We start from the raw sequence: 22,849 nt of genomic DNA on the forward strand, positions 1-22,849 counted from the left end.
AGAGACAGGGTCTCACTCTCTCACTCAAGCTAGAGTGCAGTGGTCCAGTCATAACTCACTGCAGCCTTGATCTCCTGGGCTCAAGCGATCCTCCTGCCTCAGCCTTCCAAAGCACTGAGGTTGCAGGTGTGAGCCACTGTGCTTGTCCCTTTGTTAAGACAGGGTTTCACTATGTTTCCCAGCTGGTCTAGTAGCTGGGATTATAGGCATGGGCCATGGCACTAGGCTCTTCTTGAGTCTCTTTTTGGCACAGAGCACACTGGGGGCTACTGGTGGAGAGGAGGTGGGGGCACACCCTGACTGTGAACTGTGTGGATTCTGTGGGTTCTGTGCTGTTTCTCACTCTGTTTAGTTAGCTGTGGCTGTGAGGCTGCTCCACGGCACAGTATTGCTTTCTCACAAGATGGGCTGAGTTCCAGATCCTGGTTCTTGTGGAGGAAACACATCCCTTATTGTGCTCAAGAAGGCCTGCTTCTCTCCCTGGCTCCAGGGACACAGAAAGTGGCATGGCCTCATCCAGCAGCGCCTCAGCCAGAAGGACTGGAGGGAAATGAGCTCTGCCCATGGGGCCAGCCTGCCTGCCTGCCTCTGCTCTTTGTCTCCCTTTCTGTCATTTCCATTTCCTTTCTGTCCTGCTGTGTCCTCTGGAAAGCATTCGTTTTGCCACTGTTGCTATGTCCCAGGGCTTTTGAGGAGCTACCATGAACTTTTGAGCTTCAATGTGGCTCTCAAAAAGAAGCTGAGGAAGCCTGCTCTGTTGTTTAGACAGGTGGCATGGTGGGAACACGGGGGTCCCATGTCCACCTGCATCCTTGTCACTCCCAGCCAGAGCCCTGTTCAGGCAGGCCATGAGCTGCAACTTCCAAAAGGGGTGTGAGGTGGCAGAAGCAACTGCAGGGTAGCTCGTGGGAGAAGGGAACATGGGTGGCTCCCCCAAGGCCATTCATATCACATAGGAAGCTGGAGGGCCTATCACTGGGTGAAGGATCCCCAAGCCCTTGACTGGCCCTGCCTTCCTTGTCAGTTTCTTAATGGCTTATTCTGATATTGAACCATTTCTGGGGATGGTGAGTGAGGGAAAGGGAAATTTTGAAGGGTGCAAAGATGATATTGGTGGTTCTCATGGGTGTGAATAGAATCAGGGTTGCCTTTTACCACCCCATTTTCTCCAGTTTCCTACGTGGTGCCTGTGTTCTGTTTTGGGTGCTGTAACAAAGTACCACAAAATGGGTGGCTTCAAACAACAGGAGTGTATTCTCACAGTTCTGGGGGCCAGGAGCCTAGAATCCCAGTGCTGGCAGGATAGGTTCCGTCTGAAGGCTCTGAGGGAGAAACTTTCCATCCTCTCCCAGCTTCTGGTTGTTGCCAGCAATTCTTGGCATTCCTTGGCTTGTAGATGCATCACTCCAACCTCTACTTTCATCTCCACATGGTCTTCTTCCCCATGTGTTTCAATGTATCTCTGTGTGTTCACCTGGCTGCCGCCTTCCTCCTCGCCCTCCTCCTCCTCCTTTCCTTCCCTCCTCTTCCTCTTCCTTCTCTTTTCTTCTTCCTCCTCCTCCTTCTTTTCTTTTCTTCCTCCTCCTCCTCTTCTCATCCTCCCTGCCTACTCCTCCTCTTCCTCCTCCTTCCCTCCTCCTCCTCTTCTTCTTCAATCAGAAATCTTAATTTTTTTACACCTATTATGCCACAATTTCATAGAGAATAGGTTCCAGCAGCTCAGGCTTCTTCGGTTCTCATGAAGTGTGCTGTTCCAGATGAGGTAGGCTGGTGTTTCAGTTGAACCTAGGTAACTTTCTCTTTGGCTTCTTTCTTTTACTGATTTTTTTTTCTTTTTTCTGCCTTTCTTTTTTTTTCTGAAACGAAGTCTCGCTCTGTCGCCCAGGCTGGAGTGCAGCGATGCCATCTCGGCTCACTGCAAGCTCCGCCTCCCAGGTTCAGGCCATTCTACTGCCTCAACCTCCCGAGTAGCTGGGGCTACATGTGCCTGCAACCATGCCCGGCTAATGTTTTGTATTTTTAGTAGAGACGGGTTTTCACCGTGTTAAACAGGATGGTCTCTATCTTCTGACCTCGTGACCCACCCACCTCGGCCTCCCAAAGTGCTGGGATTACAGGCGTGAGCCACCGCACCCAGCCATGATCTTTTTTTTTTTTCAATGTGTTTTAGGAATTTATCTTGTGTGCCTAATATTCTCAATAACCACATTTATTATCTCCGCAAGAATCTTGTCCTTAACTTGTTTGTTTGTAACAATGTCAACAGCATGCTGGGTAACGTTGTATTTGTGGGACATTCCCCCCACCCCTTTTTTTGAGGCGGAGTCTCTCTCACTCTGTCATATAGGCTGGAGTACAGTGGCATGATCTCGGCTCACTGCATCCTCCGTCTCCTGGGTTCAAGTGATTCTCATGCCTCAGCCTCCTGAGTAGCTGGGATTACAAGTTCCTGCCACCACGCCCAGCTAATTTTTGTATTTTTAGTAGAGACGGGGTTTTGCCATGTTGGCCAGGCTGGTCTCATACTCCTGACCTCAAGTGATCCACCCACCTCAGCCTCCCAAAGTGCTGGGATTACAGGCATGAGCCACTGCTCCTGGCTGACATTCCCTTTTGAACAGTGCCCATTCCCTTGATGTCATCAGAAAGATTCAAAATAAAAGATATATCAGACATTCCTATACATCCATGATTATGGCTAAAATTAAAAAGACTGGTAACACCAAATATTGGCAAGCATGTGGAGTAACTGAAATTCTCATACTCTGTTAAGTGGTAATATAAAATGGTACAACAAGTTTGGAAAGGCATTTGGCAGTTTCCTATAAAACTAAATATACAACTATTCTAATACCTGAGAATTTCACCCCTACAAATTTACCCATGAAGCATGAAAACATATGTTCAAACAGAGACTTGAGCAAGAATGCTAATAGCAGCTTTATTCATAAAAGTAGAAACTGGTAACAGCTTGGGTATCCATCAACAAGAAAAAGAAGAAACAAACTGTGTGTAGGCTTATAATGAATACTACACAGCAATAAAAAGGAACAAACCGGCCGGGCGCGGTGGCTCAAGCCTGTAATCCCAGCACTTTGGGAGGCCGAGACGGGCGGATCACGAGGTCAGGAGATCGAGACCATCCTGGCTGACACGGTGAAACCCCGTCTCTACTAAAAAATACAGAAAACTAGACAGGCGAGGTGGCGGGCGCCTGTAGTCCCAGCTGCTCGGGAGGCTGAGGCAGGAGAATGGCGAGAACCCGGGAGGCGGAGCTTGCAGTGAGCTGAGATCCGGCCACTGCACTCCAGCCTGGGCGGCAGAGCGAGACTCCGTCTCAAAAAAAAAAAAAAAAGGAACAAACCATGGATACACAAAACAACATGATGGATCCCTAGAATATGCTGAGTAAAAGAAAATTTACACAGAGAAGTATATACTGTAATATTCCATGTATATGAAATTTGAGAATAGGCAAAACTAGGAAAAAAAAATTAGAACTGTGGTTGCCTCTGGAAAGTAGAGAAGGAAATTAAGAACCGGCATTATGAAACCTTTGGTGGTGATGAAAATGTTCTGTATCTTGATAAAGGATTGGGATATACAGGTTAAATTCAGGACTATACTCTTAAGATGTGCATTTTACTTTACATGCCTTTTAATAGAAGCAAATTTTTTTGTAAGCAAAAACTAGGATGTCAGAACTTCCTGATATTCTTTACATTTTATTTAATTTTTATTTTTTATAATTTTTTTTTTGAGGCAGGGTCTTGCTCTATAATTTTTTTTGAGACTGGAGTGCAATAGCATGATCACAGCTCACTGCAGCCTCAAACTTGGCACAAATTATCCTCCCACTTCAGCCTTCCAAGTAGCTGGGACTACCGTTATGCGCCACCACACCCAGCTAAAAAAAAAAAAAAATGTAGAGACAAAGTCTTACTATGTTTCCCAGGCTGCTTACATTTTACAACTTTACAACTTCTCTTCTGTATTTTTATTGGGGGGTTTGGCTGAATGGCATTGTAGGTAATTTCCTCCAGCTGATCTTCCAGTTCACTAACTCTTCCTTTAACTTGCTTAATAGCCTGTTTACCAATATCATTGGGTTTTAAATTTCTAGTATTAAATTTTTTTGTTTTATAAATTGTTTTGTTATTTTCCAAATCAACTGGGTCACATTCTTATAGTTTTCTGTTCCCTGAAAAAATTTATTACTTTATCTTTTACTTCTTTAACAGAGCAAGCATAGTTTCTTAATAATACAGATATGAGGCCAGGCACAGTGGCTCATGCCTGTAATCCCAGCACTTTGGGAGGCCAAGGCAGGTGGATCACCTGAGGTCAGGAGTTCGAGACCAGCCTGCTCAATATGGTGAAACCCCATCTCTACTACAATACAAAAATTAGCCGGGTGTGGTGGCACGTGCCCATAATCCCAGCTACTCAGGGGGCTGAGGCAAGAGAATCACTTGAACCCGGGAGGCAGAGGTTGCTGTGAGCTGAGATCACACCACTGCACTTTACCCTGGGCAACAGAGTGAGATTCAATCTAAAAATAATAATAACAATAATAATAATAATAATAATAATAATAATACAGATATGATAATCCCAGTGGCTGAAATCATTGTGTTTGTTTCTGTCATTTCTGCTTTAGTTCTTACTCATGCTTCCTTATTTCCATGTGCACTTAAATGTGCCACGTTCATTGTCCTTGAAGAATTACTTGTGGGACACTTAGAATAAAGGTGACTCTCCCCAGAGAGGGTTTGAGTTTGCTTCTCCCAGAAAAACGCTTCTAATCCAAGACCATATTAAAGTAAATTCAAAGCTTTAGGACTCTTGGTCCCCCAGGTGATATGAATTATCAATCTGTCCTGCAACTACACATGAGAACTGAGTTTGTATTTACCATTTCCTAGAAGTTTGCATTCCATCCCATACCACGACCATCAGCATCCCATACCATGAGCATGCGCTCACTGCCAAGACAAGTTGCAAATTCCCTGAGTGTAGCTCTAAGGTAGGGTTAGCTTATAGTTCACTCCTATAAGCTTACCCAATGGTGTAGACTTTCAGGGTCTTAGTTTCCTGTAAGGAGATCACAGGCTTTGCAAAGCTGTTAAACCCCAGTGCGAGGTAGTTGGAATAAGCAAACACTCTCTGAACAACAGCTATTTCTAGGATCCTTGCACTTATAGCTTTTCTTAAATTTTGGCTAATTCTTTTTTTGGTCTGAATTTTTAAAAAATATTTATTTATTTATTATTTTTTAGAGACAGGTTCTCATTATGTTGCCCAGGCTGATCTTGAACTCCTGGGCTCAAACGATCCTCCTGCCTCAGCCTCCTGAGTAGCTGCCACTACAGGCACATGCCGTAATGCCCCACTCTGGCTTAGTAATTCTTTACCATCCATCAATTCTTCAGTGTTTATAAGAAGATTAAAAAAATATCTTAGGCCAGGCATGGTGGCTTATGCCTATAATCCCAGCACTTTGACTTTGGGAGGCTGAGGCAGGAGGATCATGAGCCCAGGAGTTCAAGATCAGCCTGGGCAACATAGTGAGATCTTGTCTCTACAAATATATATATATATATAATTTTTTATTTTTTACTGTAAATTCTGGGATACACGTGCAGAACATGCAGGTTTGTTATATAGGCATACATGTGCCATGATGGTTTGCTGCACCTATCAACCCGTCATCTAGGTTTTAAGCACCGCATGCATTAGCTATTTGTCCTAATGCTCTCCCTCACCTTGCCCCCCACCCCCTGAAAAGAAATTTTTTTTTTTTTTTAATTAGCGGGGGTAGTGGCATGCACCTGAAGTCCCAGCTACTCAGGAAGCTAAGGAGGGAGAGTCATTTGAGCATAGGAGGTGGAGGCTGCAGTGAGCTGAGATTGTGCCACTTCACTCCAGCCTGGGCAGCAGAATAAGACCCTGTTTCAAGAAAAAAAAAAAAAAAAGTTGTATCAAGCATTTTTAGTTGGTTTCAATAGAAGTGTTAGTCCCAAGAATTTAACCCACCATATCCCTAAAAATAGACCTCAACGTACCCTACTTTGTCTTTAGCCACTCCTGAAAAACATCTCAAATCTCACATGTAGGCTTTGGAAAGTGTGCCCCAAATTCTGATGCCTTATTTTAAAGCTGTTGCCTTTTTCCCGGGCCTAAAAATGCACTGAATCTGAAAATTTTCCCAGGATGACAGGCCACCAGCTGGGAGGCCGAGATGCCTGGAGTCCTTGCAGCCCAAAGCTAATGTGCCATGTGGCAACAGGGATCAGTTGAACCATGAACATAAAAAATAAATAAATAAATAAAAGAACGAAGGGCGAAAGGGACGAAGAAAGTAGGTCAAAGTGATAAATCACCATGACAGCTTCCGTGGGTGGAAGAGCGGGGGATTTTTTTCCTGACCTTTTTGTACCTCAATGTTTCCACCAATGTCATATTTTCAACAAATACGTGTTATGTTAACATTAAAAATATTAAATCAAAAGGCACAAATGAATAATTAAACAGAAAAGAAAGGCTCTACTAGTCCAGCAGCCCAGAATTCTCTTTCCAGTAGCAGAGACAAGTTTGGGCGGATCCATTCACAATCCTGCTGATGACCAGAGGCCAGGCTTCTGCGACAGATGGAGGAGCTTAGGGGCTTGGGCTGGGCAGGGGATCAGAGGATCATACACAGTCATACACGTGTATGACACACGGGATCATAGGTGATGCAAGGCGGCACCTGCTGGAAGGAGCTCAAGTTGCTGCTTTCATTGACCTGCCCTGTGCACCAGAGCAATTCTGGATGTACTCAGCAGACATCCGTGGAAAGAGAACACTTGGAGTTCAGGAGACTGAGTTCTAGTCCTAGCTCTGCCTAGCCCATTGGGTTTCCCCCTCCAATACCATTCTGCCATGGGAGAGGGAGGAGCAGATTTCTGCCGGATGAGGGAGCAAGCTAGAAGTGGGAGAGTCACATTTTTCCAATGGCACGTTCCTTGAAAGCTTCGAAAAAGGCTCCACTGTACTCTTTCTCCTTCCAATGCTACAGAGCTCAAGATTCTCCCCCACTTTCCTCCCTCTCTTTCGTTTTGTCCATTCATCAACACATACTTATGGAGTATCTCTACCATTGCAGGCACGGAGAGGCACAATATGGAATATAGTTATATGGAATAACTTAGCCCTACTTGAACTTCTTCTCAAGTAAATGCTTCAAAAGGATGCCTGTCATCCCTGGGCACATGTCAGGGCGCATGTCATCTGTTTCTAGAATCTGGATTTTCCACTAATGTTAGTTTCAGCCTCTAGGGCTCAGTGCAAGGCAGGCAGGTGGAAGCAAGTCCATGCAGGTACAGCGAGGCCCCAGGAAGACGCATGCTCAGATCTCCAGGTGCCCTGGGGCGGAACCTACCAGGGTCATTCTCCCCGGGTTGGGGGATGGGGGAGCTGCATGTGTTTTCCCACACCACGCTGGAACTGGAGACCAGGAATTTGAAAACCAGGAAACTCAGCATCTCTGAAATTATCATGGGATCTCTTCCCGACATGGGCAAAGCAAACACTGGTTCAGGCCGGGATGAGGATGAGATGAGAGGCCCCGAATCCGCACGTGCACTTGTACCACCAGCACAGAGGATGCGCCTCACTCCCCATACCTAGTCCCAGCCCTGCACTAGGTGGCTGTAGTTTTTCCAAGGGGCAGCCCTGGGCACCATGAGGCAAAGCAAATTGTTCCAGGCTACAGGAGAGCACAGGCACCGTGGCCCCCAGCCAGGGAAGTGTCTGTGTCCTTTTTCCTCCATGTACTTTCCTGGTTATGGGACTACATGGGAGGGAGCTGTGCTGCTCCTCAGCCTGAGAAATTATGCTTCAGCTTATTTTCCAAACGGATCCAGAACCCCCTCCCTTGCTATTGCCCTTCTTATTGACACCCACTCCAATCCTCCATTAATTCACCGATTTATTCAACCGACACTTGCTTAGCACCTACAAATCAGTGCCTGGGCCCTCAGGGAGCCGGCAGTCTACCTGAGAGGTGGATATTGATCAAACAGCAACATGGGCTGAGCGCAGTGGCTCAGGCCTGTAATCCCAGCATTTTTGGAGGCCAAGGCAGGTGGATCACCTGAGGTCAGGAGTTCGAGACCAGCCTGGCCAACGTGGTAAAACCCCATCTCTCTCTCTCTCTCTCTCTCCTCTTTTTTGAGACAAAGTCTCACTCTGTCATCCAGACTGGAGTGCAGTGGCGCAATCTCGGCTCACTGCAACCTCCGCCTCCCAGGTTCAAGCGATTCTCCCGCCTCAGCCTCCTGAGCAGCTGGGATTACAGGCATGAGCCACCACGCCCGGCTAATGTTTATAGTTTTAGTAGAGATGGGGTTTCACTATGTTGGCCAGGTTGGTCTCTGTCTCATATGTCCATGTGAAGAGACCACCAAACAGGCTTTGTGTGAGCAACAAGGCTGTTTATTTCACCTGGGTGCAGGTGGGCTGAGTCTGAAAAGAGTCAGCAAAGGGCGATGGATTATCATTAGTACTTACAGGTTTTGGGATAAGCGGTGGAGTTAAGGCGCATGTTTTGCGGGCAGGGGGTAGATCTCACAAAGTACATTCTCAAGGGTGGGGAGAATTACAAAGAACCTTTTTAAGGGTGGGGGAGATTACAAAGTACATTGATCAGTTAGGGTGGCGGCAGAAACAAAGTACAATGGTGGAATGTCATCAGTTAAGGCTATTTTCACTTTTTTTGTGGATCTTCAGTTGCTTCAGGCCATCTGGATGTATATGCACAGGTCACAAGGAATATGATGGCTTAGCTTGGGCTCAGAGGCCTGACAATCTTGAACTCCTGACCTTGTGATCCGCCCGCCTTGGCCTCCCAAAGAGAAAGGATTACAGGCATAAGCGACAGCGCCCGGTCCATCTCTCTTAAAAACACAAAAATTAGCCAGGTGTGGTGGTGGGTGCCTGTAATCCCAATTACTCGGGAGGCTGAGGTGGGAGAATCCGTCTAACCCAGGAGGCTGAGGTTGCAGTGAGCCGAGATTGCGCCACTGCCCTCCAGCCTGGGCAATACAGCGAGACTCCGTCTCAGACAAACAAACAAGTAATAGCAACTTGGACCTCTGTGCACATTTCACACATGCTACAAAGGAGGGGTGTGGCATGAGACAGCATTGACCGAGCCTCAGGTCAGGGAGGGCTTTCAGAGCAAGTGCAGCTCTGAAAGGCAGGTTGAACGGCTCTAGCAAGGTCCTGAAGGGAGGTCCGTGTAGCTGTGAGAGAGGGTAGGGGTGGCGTGGGGTTGTGGAGGAGGCACAGGTGGCAACCCAACCCATGCAGACCCTCCACTGCTGAATGTACATATAATTTTTATTTGAAGAGCAATGGAAATCCATTGAACTGTTTTAAGGAGAGAGAGGGAGAGAGAGACACACATGCACGTACACACACATACACACACATACACACAGAACCGGGCCTCGGTGGGTGTAGGAGGGAGAACTGAATGACAGCTCTCAGGTCTCTGATTCACACATTTGGATGCTCGCCGAGGGCACCTTCCTTTGGGAGCTTTGACTGGTGTGGGGAACCAGTCAGAATGGGAGCCCTGGAGATGGCGTGCCTAGTGGGGAGAGGAGGGCAGGCTGGGCCTGAGATTGCGGGATGACCTGGGTCCCAGGCTTTTTACTTCCTCTCAGTCTGTTGGAGCCTTGGGGCTAGCAGGGAGGGTCATTAGAATATTCTCTGCAGAAAACTCAAAAAGCCCACAGGAGAATGAGAGTCTGTGCTATTTCAGCATTCCCTCCCATTTGACTCACTGCCTCAAGGGAATGTAAATGATAAATGAGAAACCTGCTCAAATAGCCTGGCTGGACCCAGGGTCTGTTCGAAGGCCTGTGCTCTGGTGCTGGAAAGGGAAGGGGGGAGGGGAGAGGGAGGAAGGAGAGATGAAGGAGAGGGACAGGAGAAGAGAGAGGGAAAGGGGAGGAAACGGAAGGAAGGGAAGGAAGGGAGAGGGAACTAGGAGGGGAGGAGAGTGGAGGAGAGGGAGGGGCGGGAGAGGGGAGGAGGGGACAGGGAGAGATAGGTGAGGGGAGGAGGAGGCCGAGGGGGAAGGCAGAAGGCCTGCAGCTGTCTGCAGAGCCCCACGCCTGCCACACGGTGAGTCACAGTGCCAGCTCCCACTGCCTGCCTCTATTTTTATATCAGCGCCTGCTCATATCTGACTCGTTAACTAAGCCTTCCAACTGGTGGAGGGGAATCTGGTGGCAGAGGATGAGGGCTGAGGGAATAATTTAGAAGTCTACATAGGAATTATAAAGCGATCCCTCTCTCTTATCAGGAGCTCTTCGCCTTTTTAATAACCAGGCGCTTTCAGCTGCTGCTCTAGAGGGCTGTGGGGAGTTGCCAGCCCTCCCAGCAGTAATCAGGGTTCTGGGAAGGAGAACAGAGTGTCAACCAGAGCAACCGCCTGGGCTTTGGCACCAAAGGGTGGTAGCAGCTGCAGGAGGGGCTCAGGGAAGCTGTGCTAATAGGCACTTACATGTGACACCCACATAATAAGGATCCTAAACAGATGGTGGGGGGCTGCTGCTATCGTGCGGTGCACATAATAGATGATCAGAGCGAATGACAGGCACGAGGCCTGGGGCTACCCTTCTGCAGAGGGTTGATTCAAATGGGTTGACACCTGCTGGCTTAGGCAGGCATCCCTTTCCTCCCTCACTGCTCCATGTGAATCTCTCCTGAAGCTTCGTGCTGGCTGGAAGAGGAGGATCTTCTCTGACAGAGGACAAATGTTCTGTGGTCAAGTGTATACCATTCCCTGCTAGAACCGCGGACAAGCTCAAACCAGAAGGTGAATGGTGAACATGGACATCCTGCTGCCTTCAAAGTACTCAGAAGAGGAGAATTCAGAAGAGGATAATTCAGGTTTTCTTTTGCTAAGAGAAACTTGGGGTGAGCTGGGAGCTCTGCGGCACCGCCCTTTCTGCAATGCTCAGAGAGAGATGGGCAGCCAGAGCTGATGTGTGCTCCTGTGTGCCTGGGATGGATGCCGGCCCTGCTGTTCTCTCCCAGCTCCTGGGTTTGGTGGAGAAGAGGCATGGGCACATGTCTGATCTGTCCTCAGGAAGAATCCCCGTGTTCAGAGCAAGATGCTGGAGACGCAGGTTCCCAGGGCCTAACTGCATGCAGAAGCAGAGTCCTGGCCCCAGCATAGCTCCAAGGGCCCGAGGACCATGCCTAGAGTGGGGACATCTGGCCATGTCACAGACCTCTCCTTTCTGGAGGCTCCTGGGTGTCAGCTGTCCTCTCCTTCCCACACTCTGCCTGAACATAGAAGGAAGAAGAGGGCCTCTGACAAAGGGCTTGTTCTTTCCCCCAGCCGCTTTGACAATAAGCACAGCTTTAAACCCAAACGTAAGAGCCAGGAGAGCGGCTCTGGTGGGCATCTCCCCAGGGTTCTCATGCTCTGGGGGAAAGACAAGAGCATCCAGACCCTGCCTGGGAGCTCCCTGGGCCCACGGCCCCAGTGCATACCCTGTGCTCTCCTGTGCCACCCTCCCCCATCCCCTGCACCACCCCGCCCTTCTCTGCACTTTGGTCCCTTCTCAGGGACATTGTCTCTCAGTGCCTCAGGTGCCTGGCTCCAGGGAGGCCTGGGAGCTCACTTCACACTGTGCTCCCCACCCTTCTGATCAGGAATTCAAACTGCTTTGCCTTTCCTCCACAAGCACACGGAGCTGTGTGCGTGGGGTCCGCGACTCTGGGCAGAAGGTAGCCTTGAACTGCTTGGACACCCTCCCTCAGCACCAGCTTTCTGACTTACGTCTTGTTAATCTCAGGTACTCCTTGAGAGCAGTGACCAAGTGTCCTTTATAACGTGCCCCTTAGGAGCCCATGTAGGTCCTTACACCCAGGGCTGGCTCAGGGAGGGCCTGGTGACTGATCAGCGAGTCTCCTGGCATCTCTGTCCACCCTGAACTGGGTGAAAGGATCTTTCCTCCGGGGCCAAGAACTTAATGAGCCGCCTGCTTGGGAGGAAAGCTAGACGTATTCCCATTGAGTAGCTTTGAAAAACAAGGCTGATGGTTGATCATAAAGTCATGGAGCCTGTGTCTCTAGTGTCACGGAATGTTCGGAGGGGATGTGGTGGTGGGGATGGTGGGCAAGTCTGGGGCATGGAAGCTCTCAGACTCCTTCCTGGGTGGGAGATAAAAGGGAGTGTTTCCCTCTAGATCCCGTCAGTCAGAGCCAGTGTTGAGAACGGTACCCTCCACCTTCCATAAGCAGGTTTTTACCTTTGCTCGCCTCTAAGCGACCTCGACCTCCTCATGTTTCCTTTCACAGGCTCCCCATTATCAGGCTGCATTTATTCCCCTTCCCCTCCCTACAGCTGCCTGGTCCTCCTAACTAGGCTGACAGTGCCTGAGCTGGTCTGACCGCAGCTCCTCTGCTGGCTCCAGAGCCTGGGACAGGAAGGAGGCTGTGGAGTGGGAGAAGCCTGAAGCAGGCAGCCGGGGCGGGCCCACGGGGCTGTGCTCACTGTGACAGCTGGGCCACATGCCTGCCATTCCCTGCAGCATGCTCATCCTCTTGATATAGGGCGCTATTGGCTGCCCAGCCAGTGAGTCCTTGGGCTCTGGGACCAGACGCCCTGCTGCTTTTAGGGCAAGCCAGTGGGGACAGGCTAGGACAGGCGTCAGCTTTCTTTCTCTCCTTGCATGGCCAGGGCCTGCGGCCCGCTTTCTGATTTGTGTGTATAATTAGGTCCCAGGGATTCCTGCAGCCTGGGTGAGCCTCAGTGGGTGGGGCCCACCCGGATTCCCACCCGGATTCCCACCCCATTCTGTGGAGGAACTGTATCGGGAACCTGAGCTCTGTCCAGGGTCCTCAGCCCGGCTGAAAGAGACCTGGCCCACTGCCTGCTTCCAGGCAGAATGAAGAAGGTGCCACTTCTCATCCCCACTGTCCCTGAGGCCTCATGCGGCCTGCCTTGCTCAGATGTCCCTCCGGCACCCTGCACCTGATGGATCCTTTCTGTTCTCTAGATTATCTTAGCTCACGGCTGACAAGGGTCTAACAGCTTTCTCCTCTTGGTAACATACGGGCAAGTTTACCAGGGTGGATAATGTCGGGACCTACTGCTCCTGGAGGGGTCGGGGGGGGGGCCCATCCAGGGCAGAGGCCACCTGGCGCCACAAGTAGGTCCCTGTTAGGCTGAGCTTCGGGCTGGGAGGAAAGCGAACTCTCCCGCCCTTTCCGAAGCCTCAGGACCATTGACTGGAGGGAGAGGGGCCCTGCGTCTTTGCACGGGGGATACGGGCAGGGCCCGGCGTATTTAGGCAAGTGAACCCCCTTCATTGACTGCGTTTAGCCAGGGGAAGCGAGCCCTTGCCCAGGCCCATCCCAGGGTCGTAGAGGTAACGCTAAACAGGGCGCCTTGGAGCTGATCCGGTGGGGCGGGTTCGCGCTGCCTCGGCCTCTCCCGCCTCTGAGCGGGAGGGTGGGGGCTTAGGGCCCTGGCCAGGCCTGCAAAGCAGATCTGGTTGGTTCTGATCGCTCCTCACCTTGGTTCGAATGTTTGTGTGAAGAGCTGATTGCCCTGGAGGCGAATTCCCGAGAAGCCGCTGGAGAGCCGCGTGAGTGCGCCCAGCTGGGGCATCCCAGGGCGAATCCGGCTAGGGTGCCTTTCCTGCGGCGCGGAGCTGCAGCACCACAACCCGCGTGGGGCTGCGATCGCCCGCCCTCCCTCCACAGACCGCTTTCCCCAAAGCAGGCACCCGTCAGGCCAGGCTCATCTGCGTGCCCTCTCCACCCTAGGGTGTCACCTCCCCGCGGTAACCCCTCCGCCGCGCACGCCAGATGCTCAGTCCGCGGGGCGCTCCGGGCAGGGCCTGCTCCCCCTCCCCACCTCGCTCCCTCCCAGGACAGCCCCTCAGGAACCAGGGCTCCCTCTCGGGCTTTATCTGCCACATTTGTAAAGCAAGGGGCACGTTAATCACTTCCAGGATCTCTCTTTCCCCCCAGCTCTGAGCTCCTGCCTCAGTTGCCGCTCCACAGCTCCGGGACGCTCAGGTCCCCGAATGCCTGTTTCGATGGGGGCGGCCTTCAGATCCCAGAGGACGCGCTCGCTCTGCGTCCCCGACTGGCGGCGCGGTGCCCCCCTCGCCTATGCAGCAGAGTTAACTCGGGGCCTTTTTTGTGTGCAGGAGTTGTTCACGCCGTATTTTGCCTGTTGAACTCCAGACTCAGGGCACGTCTCTTCACTGTGGGGAAGAAAGGACACTTGTGAAAAACTTCTCCCCCGTGGCACGGACTGCGTAGGAGACAGTGGATGAAAGAAGCGACCAACCTCAGCATGAACTAAACCTAGAGACCAGGGCGGGAGGGGAGGAGAGAGGGGGGAGGGGTCAGAGGCCAGGCTCTCTGTCTGGTGGAGAAGCCCAACCACTGCTTCTGAAACAGCAGAGACAACTGATACACACAGAGGTCTTTTGTGAATGGCCTTTGTTTGGTTTTGGGGAGGTGTGTGGAGGACGCAACACTTTTTTTTGATGGTGATCAGAGCAGGGGCTGAGACCAACCTTGGTTGATATGGTGCCGACCACAGGCTATAAACACGAGCTGAGAGGTAAGATAGTAAGTGGAGGAGAATGTCCGGCTGAGCCAGACAGCAGCCGAGGGGTTACATGTGATAACAATACCACAATGAGGAATTAACATTTGTGCTGCACTTGGAACAGTGCCTTGAGCAGGTGAAGTTCTACATGTGAGTTCATTGAATGCATTTTTTAAAGGATACATTTTTTAAAACCTCAATTAGAGCTTGAGCTTTTATTCAAATAAACTTTTATTTTGGGCAAATTTGAGATTTGCAGAAAAATTTGAAGTTGCCCTGGTAGGACATAGGTTTCCACATATCCTGCACCCAGTTCCCCTTGTTGTTAACACCATATGTTACCTTGCTATAGCCATCACACTAAAGAATCAGTTGTGGTGAATTCTATTTGTTTGTTTGTTTGTTTGTTTGTTTTTGAGATGGAGTCTTGCTCTGTCGCCCAGGGTGGAGTCGGTGGCACAATCTAGGCTCACTGCAACCTCCACCTCCGGATTCAAGAGATTCTCCTGCCTCAGCCTCCTAGGTAGCGGGGACTATAGGCATACACCATCACGCCCGGCTAATTTTTGTATTTTTTAGTAGAGACGGGTCTTCACGTTATTGGCCAGGCTGGTCTCGAACTCCTGACCTCAAGTGATCCACCTGTCTCGGCCTCCCAAAGTGCTGGGATTACAGGCATGAGCCACCCTGCCTGGCCTATTTTTTTAATTATAAAAAAATTATTTGTAGAGAGAGGGATCTTGCTTTGTTGTCCAGGTTGGTCTATGGACTCCTGGCTTCAGGGGATCCTCCCACCTTGGCCTCTGAAAGTGCTTTGATCATAGGTGTGAGCCGCCATGCCCTGGCACATTCACATTACTTAAACTCCAGGTTTTACTTGGATTTTTCCTGTTTTCCCATAGAATGCCCTCTTTCTATTCCAGGATCCCGTTGAGAATGCCACGTTATACATAGCCATCATGTTTTCTTATTCTCCCTGGTCTGTAATAGATTCTCAGTTTTTCCTTGTTTTTTGTGACCTTGACCATTTTGAGAAGTCCCGGTAAGACTCCTTTGTAGATGGAGATTTGCAGAATGTCCTCAATGTGGATTTTCTCTGATGTTTCTCTCAATGATTAGTCTGGGGTTATGGCGTTTGGAAAGAACACTAAAGAGGTGGAGTGCCAGCCAGGCACGGTGGCTCACGCCTGCAATCTCATCGCTTTGGGAGGCTGAGGCTGGTGGATCACAAGGTCAGGAGTTTGAGACCAGCCTGGCCCACATAGTGAAACCCTGTCTCTACTAAAAATACAAAAAATTAGCTGGGCGTGGTGTGGTGGCGGGCACCTGTAATCCCAGCTACTTGGGAGGCTGAGGCAGGAGAATTGCTAGAACCCGGGAGGCAGAGGTTGCAGTCATCTGAGATCGCACCACTGTACTCCAGCCCAGGCGACAGTGCAAAACTCCATCTCAAAAAAAAAAAAAAAAAAAGAGGTAGAATGCCCTTCTCCCGGCATCCTAGCAGTGGGTACGTGGCATGCCATCCCTGGTAATGTTCACACTACTCATTTGGTTAAGGTGGTGTCTGCCAGACTCTCTACTCTTAAGTCACTATTTTTCACTTTTTCTACCACATTCTTTGGAACCCAGGCTTGTTGGGGGTGGGGAGATTAAACTCCACCTCCTGGATCAGGATGCATCTAATATACTGTTTGGAATCCTTTGTAGGGAGAAGCCACCCCCTCTCACTATTCAGTCATAATTTATATCAGTATAAACGTATATATATTTATTTTGTACCTTGGGTTATAATTCAATTATTTGTTCTTTATTTTGTTGCTTAAATGGTTCCAGCTTTGCCCATCTGAAGCTCTTTTGGATTGGCCCCTCTGTTCTTTTGACATGCCCTAATACTTCTGCTTATCCAGCACTTCCTTACTAAGGGTGTTGATCTGTCTCTCGGGCTGCAGTGCCATGGTGTGATCCCGGCTCACGGCAGCCTCAACTGTTCGAGCTCAAGCCATCCTCCCACCCCAGCCTCCCGAGTATCTGGGACCACAGGCATGCACCACCACACCCAGCTAACATTTTAAAAACTATTATTTGTAGAGATGAGCTCTCCCTATGTTGCCCAGGCTGGTCCTGAACTCCTGGACTCAAGCAATCATCCCATCTCGGCTTCCCAAAGTGCTGGGATTACAGGCATGAGCCACCACCACACCTGGCTGCTTATCTTATTTCTATCTCAAGAGGACATATGACCCCAGAGGACAACTAGATTACAGAGAGGACATCTGATTACTCTGTATTTTTACTTTTCACCCAGTTGCCTGCCAACATATAGCTACCAATGGAGTCAGACTGAAATGGCACATCCCCACAAAATAGCCCTCATGCCAGAGCCAGCTCTGGTAAGGATGGGAAGGCGTCCTTTCCTCATGCTCTGGCCTTTGTCTTCTAGGCATCCTTTCTCTGGTCTCTGGGTGCCACCCTTCCCCCTTACTATGCTGGTAGCTGCTTGGCCACTTTAGAGCTGATGCTGGCACCTCCTGCTGGATGGGGTGTCCTTGCTCAGGAACCTCTAGGTGCCCTGGCTGGATCATTAGAGTCCAAGGGTTCCCCTTTCCTGAGGGGGAGGCATGCCCACAGGTGCTGCTTTGGCCACATGGACCATGAGAAACCTGGTCTTCGCTCCTGCAGGAAAAGGTCATTCTAGTCTTCCTCCTTCGCAGCACAATCTCCTCCCACTGCCAGGTGCTATTGGCTTCCTGGTCCTGCAGTCCGAAAGTAGCCCTGAATTTAGTGTCATTGCCTGAGCTCTGCCTCCACCTTTGGGGCCAATGGCAGTGACTGGCCACTGCCCCCACAGCCTGTTTTAGAGGAGTTTGTGGTCAGGGTGGGAGCGGGCCCCGGCTCCCTTTCACCTGTCCCTGCTCTGCACCAGGGCAAAAGGGTCGTGTCACTGGAGCTTTGGGTCTCGCTCACTCGGTAAGTCAAAGACACAGAAGACATATCCAAGGGACATACAGGGCTCATAGATCCCAGACGCTTCTGGATTAAAGGAGAAAGAATCTTGGCTGAAAGAACCCTGGAGGATGAAGCATGAAAGGTTTTATGAGGACAGGCTGTGTGGAGAAGACGTCCTACTCTTCCTTCTGCTCAAGACCTTACTGGGTGGGGCCGTGCTGAGGGCATGTGGGGTGTGGTGCTTAATATGTACTCCATCCTGGTATGTAAATCTAAGGCAAGTAAGTCAAGGAGATAGGCTTTAATTGTGCACCCACTGTGTACCCAGCACTCTTGCTGGCCACCGGGGGAAATAACAGGGCAAGGGGAGACCTTGCTCCTGTCCCGAAGAGTTCATGGTCTTCAGGAGAAGGTAGGATGTGCAGGGACCACCCTGGGATCATGGGTCCTGGTCATGCAGTTCAGACGTTCAGGGCCCATGTGACCTCTGTGGGCTGGCACTGCTTGACAAAGGCTTCCCATAGGCTGGGGATTGGGAGGGTGGAGAGCGGGTCGTGTGTGGTGTTTAGGAGCAGATCCTGAGTCTGATGGTTATTGAATCTGTGTGATCACTCCCCAGATGTGTGATCTTGGGAGCTCCACCTTGCTCCTCCAAGCCTCTACTTCCTTGTCTATAAAACAAGAGAAATATTTGCAAGATTGTTGTGAGGATAAAGGTGATGTTGTCTACATAATGCTCAACTGGGTGTGTGGCACACAGTAGCCGTTCAGTTACTGGTAGTAGCCGTCATTGTTATTTAGAAAGAAAGGGCCTTTCTAAAAGGGTGTCGAGGCTCACACCTGTATTCTTAGCACTTTGGGAGGACAAGGTGAGAGGACTGCTCGAGCCTAGGAGTTCGAAACCAGCCTGGGCAACATAGCGAGACCTCTCCATCGCTACAAAAAATTACAAAATTAGTGGAGCATGGTGGCATGTGCCTTTAGTCCCAGCTACCTGGGAGGCTGAAGTGGGAGGATCACTTCAGCCCAGGAGTTCAAGGCTGCAGTGAGCTATGATTGTACCACTGCACTCCAGTCTGGGCAATAGAATGAGATCCTGTACAAAAAAAAAAAAAAAAAAAAACCCTAAATAAATAAAAAGGAAGGCCAAGTCCAAGGCCACCTGCTCCAGCTACTCTCATCCTCCACACTCTCGATGCTGCATCTTCCATGACGCTCCTGGAAGAACAGAACCACAGCCTTCTACGCTTGCCTCAGATTGGAGCAGGCACAGCAGTCTCCTTACCTGTTCCCTTGGAAGCAGAAAAGGCTACAGTTGAATGGTAGACACAATAATGGCCCCCAAAGATGTCCATGTCCTAATCCCTGGAATCTGTGAACTTGTTATCTTAATATGGCAAAAAGGACTGGTAAGGACCTCTGTAGGTGGGAGACCATCCTGTATTTTCTGAATAGGCTCAGTTTAATCACAAGGGCCCTTATGAGAGGGAGGCAGGAGGGTCAGTCAGAGAAGGAGGTGAGAAAATAGACACAGCGTTGGAGGGGCAATGGCAGAAGGAGACCATGAGCCCAGGAGTGCAGGTGGCCTCACTCCTAGGCTCATGGATTCTCCCCTAGAACACAGCCTTGTCAACACCTTGATTTGAGACCCATTTCAAACTTGTGACCTCTAAAAGTATAATACATTTGTATTGTGGAAGCCACTAAATGTGTGGTAATTTGTTACTGCAGCAATAGAAAACGAATACAAGTGTGTTATGAAAAATGACCCTTTCCTAGGCTGGTTTTCCTCTTCTTGGGATGGGCCAAACCTTCTGCAGAAGCTAAATAGAGACCATGTTGCAAAGGGGCATGTTTTTCTTTGGGATCCGTGTTACAAACTTGTTACCCTGGGGTAATTAACACTGACACTTTCATTTCCATCACTTCCACATCAAAAGCAAATTTGTTATATGCATCAGTCCTACTTGGATGGAGGCAAACTCGGTTTCCCTTCTTTGGAGTTCTTGCCAATTCTCCTTGGAAGGCAGTAACGATCTGCCTTTGCTATTTAGAGCATCTTCATTTCCTGAATATCAGGATGACAACAATATCCTATAGATAGATCCTCTGCAACCTGAAGATTTATTTTCACGGGTTGCTTTTTCTTTCCAAATAACAAAGCGTCTCCAAGGGAAAGGTAGCTTCCTGGAGCTGGGCATGCGGGACGGTGGAGTTGGTGTGTGTGTGTGCACGTGCCTGTGAGTGTGGGGGCTCCATGTGTTCTCAGCCCTTCCAGAAATAGATGGGCTGAGCTTTCAGTGAGTTTGAGGAAGCCTTGAAAAAAAAAAAAAAACCTGCTCTATTCTTTGGCATTGTAAAGCTGGTTTAAGATTAAACCAGAAATATGTCCCTTGATGTAAGGTTCCTCCGCCAGCCAGCAGGACTCTCCACAAATAGGAGTCCTCGGTTATCTCACAGACGTGGCCAGTGAAAAAACTGGCAGAACCTCAGTCCTTCATCTGGAGCTCATGAAGCCACGTTGAAATGGCACTAGGGAGTTTATGTAGCAGCACTTGCACATGTATAATCTCAAACCTATGAGGTAGATGTTATTATTCCCTTTCATGAAGAATAGTTCCTCTTTTTTTCCTTGTTTTTTTTTTTTTTGAGACAGGGTCTCACTCTGTCTCCCAGGCTAGAGTGCAGTGGTGCGATCCTAGCTGACTGCAGCCTCAAATCCCTGGGCTTAAGCGATCCTCTCATCTCAGCCTCCTGAGTAGCTAAGACTACAGGAACACACCACCATGCCCGCCTAGTTTAAAAATTATTATTTTTAGTAGACGCAAGCTCTTGCAATGTTGCCCAGGCTGGTCTCAAACTCCTGGGCTCAAGCAATCCTCCCACCTCAGCCTCTCGAAGTGCTGAGATTACAGGCATGAGCCACCGTGTGGCTTTTTTCCTTTTTCTTTTTTGAGAGCTTGAGATTTGGCAGGGCCTGTGTTAGGCTCCTTGCTTAGTTACTTAGTACAAGTACCTTATTTAATTAGTACAAGTTGAGCATCCTTAATCTGAAAATCCAATACCCAAATGCTCCTGAATCTAAAACTTTTTAAGCACTGACATAATGCCACAAGTAGAAAATTCCACGCCTGATCTGGCACGGTGGTTCATGCCTATAATCCCAGCACTTTGGAAGGCTGAGGCGGGTGAACTGCCTGAAGTCAGGAGTTCAAAACCAGCCTGGCCAACATGACGAAACCCCGTCTCTACTAAAAATACAAAAAAATAGCTGGATGTGGTGGCACACACTTGTAATACCAGCTGCTTCTCAGGATGTTGAGGCAGGAAAATTCCTTGAACCTGGGAGGTGGAGGTTGCAATGATTGTGCCACTGTACTCCAACCTGAGTGACAGGGAGACTCCATCTCAAAAACAAGAAAAAAAAGAAAATTCCACACCTGACCTCTGACCTCATGTGATGGGTCACAGTCAAAATGCAGTTGCACTACACAGAGTTTATTCAGTGTCCCCGAGGGGGAAAAGGCCTTCCCAGTCCCCTTTGGCTGCAATATGTCTTTTCCACACATGCCCAGATCCCCCATGCAAGCATGCTCACAAAGAGTAATGAAATAAAAGCTTTGTTTCATGCACAAAATTTTCTAAAACATTGTATACAATTGCCTTGAGCCTATGTGTATAAGATGTATATGAAACAAAAATGAATTTCATGTTTAGAGGTGGGTCCCATCCTCAAGAGATCTCGTTATATAATATATGCAAATATTTCAAAATTCAAAAAAATCTGGCTGGGCACAGTGGCTCACACCTGCAATCCCAGTGCTTTGGGAGGTTGAGCTGGACAGATTGCTCAAGCCCAAGTTCAAGGTTGCAGTAATGTATGGTGGCATCACTATACTCCAGCCTGGGCAACAGAGCTAGACCCTGTTTGAAAAGGAAAAAAAAAAAAAATTCCACATCCAAAACACCTCTGGTCCCAAGTATTTCAGGTGAGGAATACCCAGCCTGTATAGTGTTTGGGAGCCCAGACGTGGGAGCCAAACTGCCTGGGTTTGAGTCCTGGCTCCCACTCTTACCAGCTGCATGGCTTTGCTCTCAAACTTCGTCACCTCTTAGTTCCTTCGTTCCCTCCTCTGTTAGGTATCCTGGAGATGGCTGTGAGGATGACGTGAGATGATATTTGTAGGGTGCTCAGAATGGTGCCAGGCATGTAAGAGATGCTCACTGTATCCTTTCAAGGCGGGTATTTGTAGCTGGCGCTTAGGTTCCAGTTGGACTGAACTCACTTCGGTGTCTTGCTGGCCTCTCCAAGAAAGACTTCTTTCTCCCCATCAGAGAGAGAATTTCCTCCTATGTTAGGTTGTTTGGCTGTGAGGCAATAACTCTAACAGGATTAGTCTGAGTCTTGTATAATCTGTGATGACCAGTTGATTTTCAACAGAGGCGCCAAGACAGTTCAATGGGAGAAAAGAATGGTGCGGCTCCTTTGGAAAACAGTTTGCAGTTCCCCCCAGATTAAATATAAACTCATCATAGGACCCAGAAATTGCACTCTTAGGGATATGCCCCAAAGAACGGAAAGCACGGACTCGAACAGATATTTGCACACCCGTGTTCATACCAGCACTCTTCACAATAGCCACAAGGTGGAAACAACTCAATTGTCCCCACCAGATGAATGAATGGACAAAATGCGGTCTGTGCATACAATGGAATATTATTTAGCCATAAAAGGATTGAAGAGCTGATACACACTGTACCGTGGATGAATCTCGAAAACATCAGGCTAAGTGAAAAGCCAGACACAAAAGGCCACATATTGTATGAGCCCTTTTGTATGGGATATCCAAAACAGGTACATCCCCGCAGACAGAGAGCAGACAGGCAGCTGTTCAGAGCCCATGGGAGGAGAGGAATGGGGAAGAACTGTCCAGTGGAGGTGGGGTTCATTTGGGGTGGATGAAAATGTTTTGGAACCAGGGGTAGATGGTGGCTGCACAGCACACAACACTGTGAATGTACTAAATGCCACTGAGTAGATTGTTCACTCTAAAATGGTAAATCTTATCTTAATTTCATCTCAATAAAAAATTAAGGAGGGAAAATCGCTTGAACCTGGGAGGCAGAGGTTGCAGTGAGCCGAGATTGCACCACTGCACTCCAGCCTGGGCAATAGAGCAAGACTCCATCTTAAAAAATAAATAAATAAGACAATGATTACTCATGGGAGGATATGATGATGGAAAGAGGACAGCGAAGGACTTC

At 49.1% G+C, this 22,849-nt stretch overlaps 2 long non-coding RNA genes across 2 annotated transcripts; both read left to right on the forward strand.

The window, feature by feature from the left end:
• Positions 1-10,076: 10,076 nt before the first annotated feature.
• On the forward strand, positions 10,077-12,134 carry LOC106994974 (uncharacterized). Its single transcript, XR_001441679.3, has 2 exons — positions 10,077-10,176; positions 10,767-12,134. It is a non-coding gene; the product is annotated as an uncharacterized LOC106994974 (long non-coding RNA).
• Positions 12,135-12,857: 723 nt separating this feature from the next.
• Positions 12,858-15,017, forward strand: LOC144340236 (uncharacterized). The gene is made up of 2 exons (XR_013416077.1): positions 12,858-13,115; positions 14,229-15,017. It is a non-coding gene; the product is annotated as an uncharacterized LOC144340236 (long non-coding RNA).
• The last annotated feature ends 7,832 nt before the right edge of the window (positions 15,018-22,849 follow it).

Source organism: Macaca mulatta, chromosome 1 (genome assembly GCF_049350105.2).
Source record: "Macaca mulatta isolate MMU2019108-1 chromosome 1, T2T-MMU8v2.0, whole genome shotgun sequence".
Classification (NCBI taxonomy): Eukaryota; Metazoa; Chordata; class Mammalia; order Primates; family Cercopithecidae; genus Macaca; species Macaca mulatta.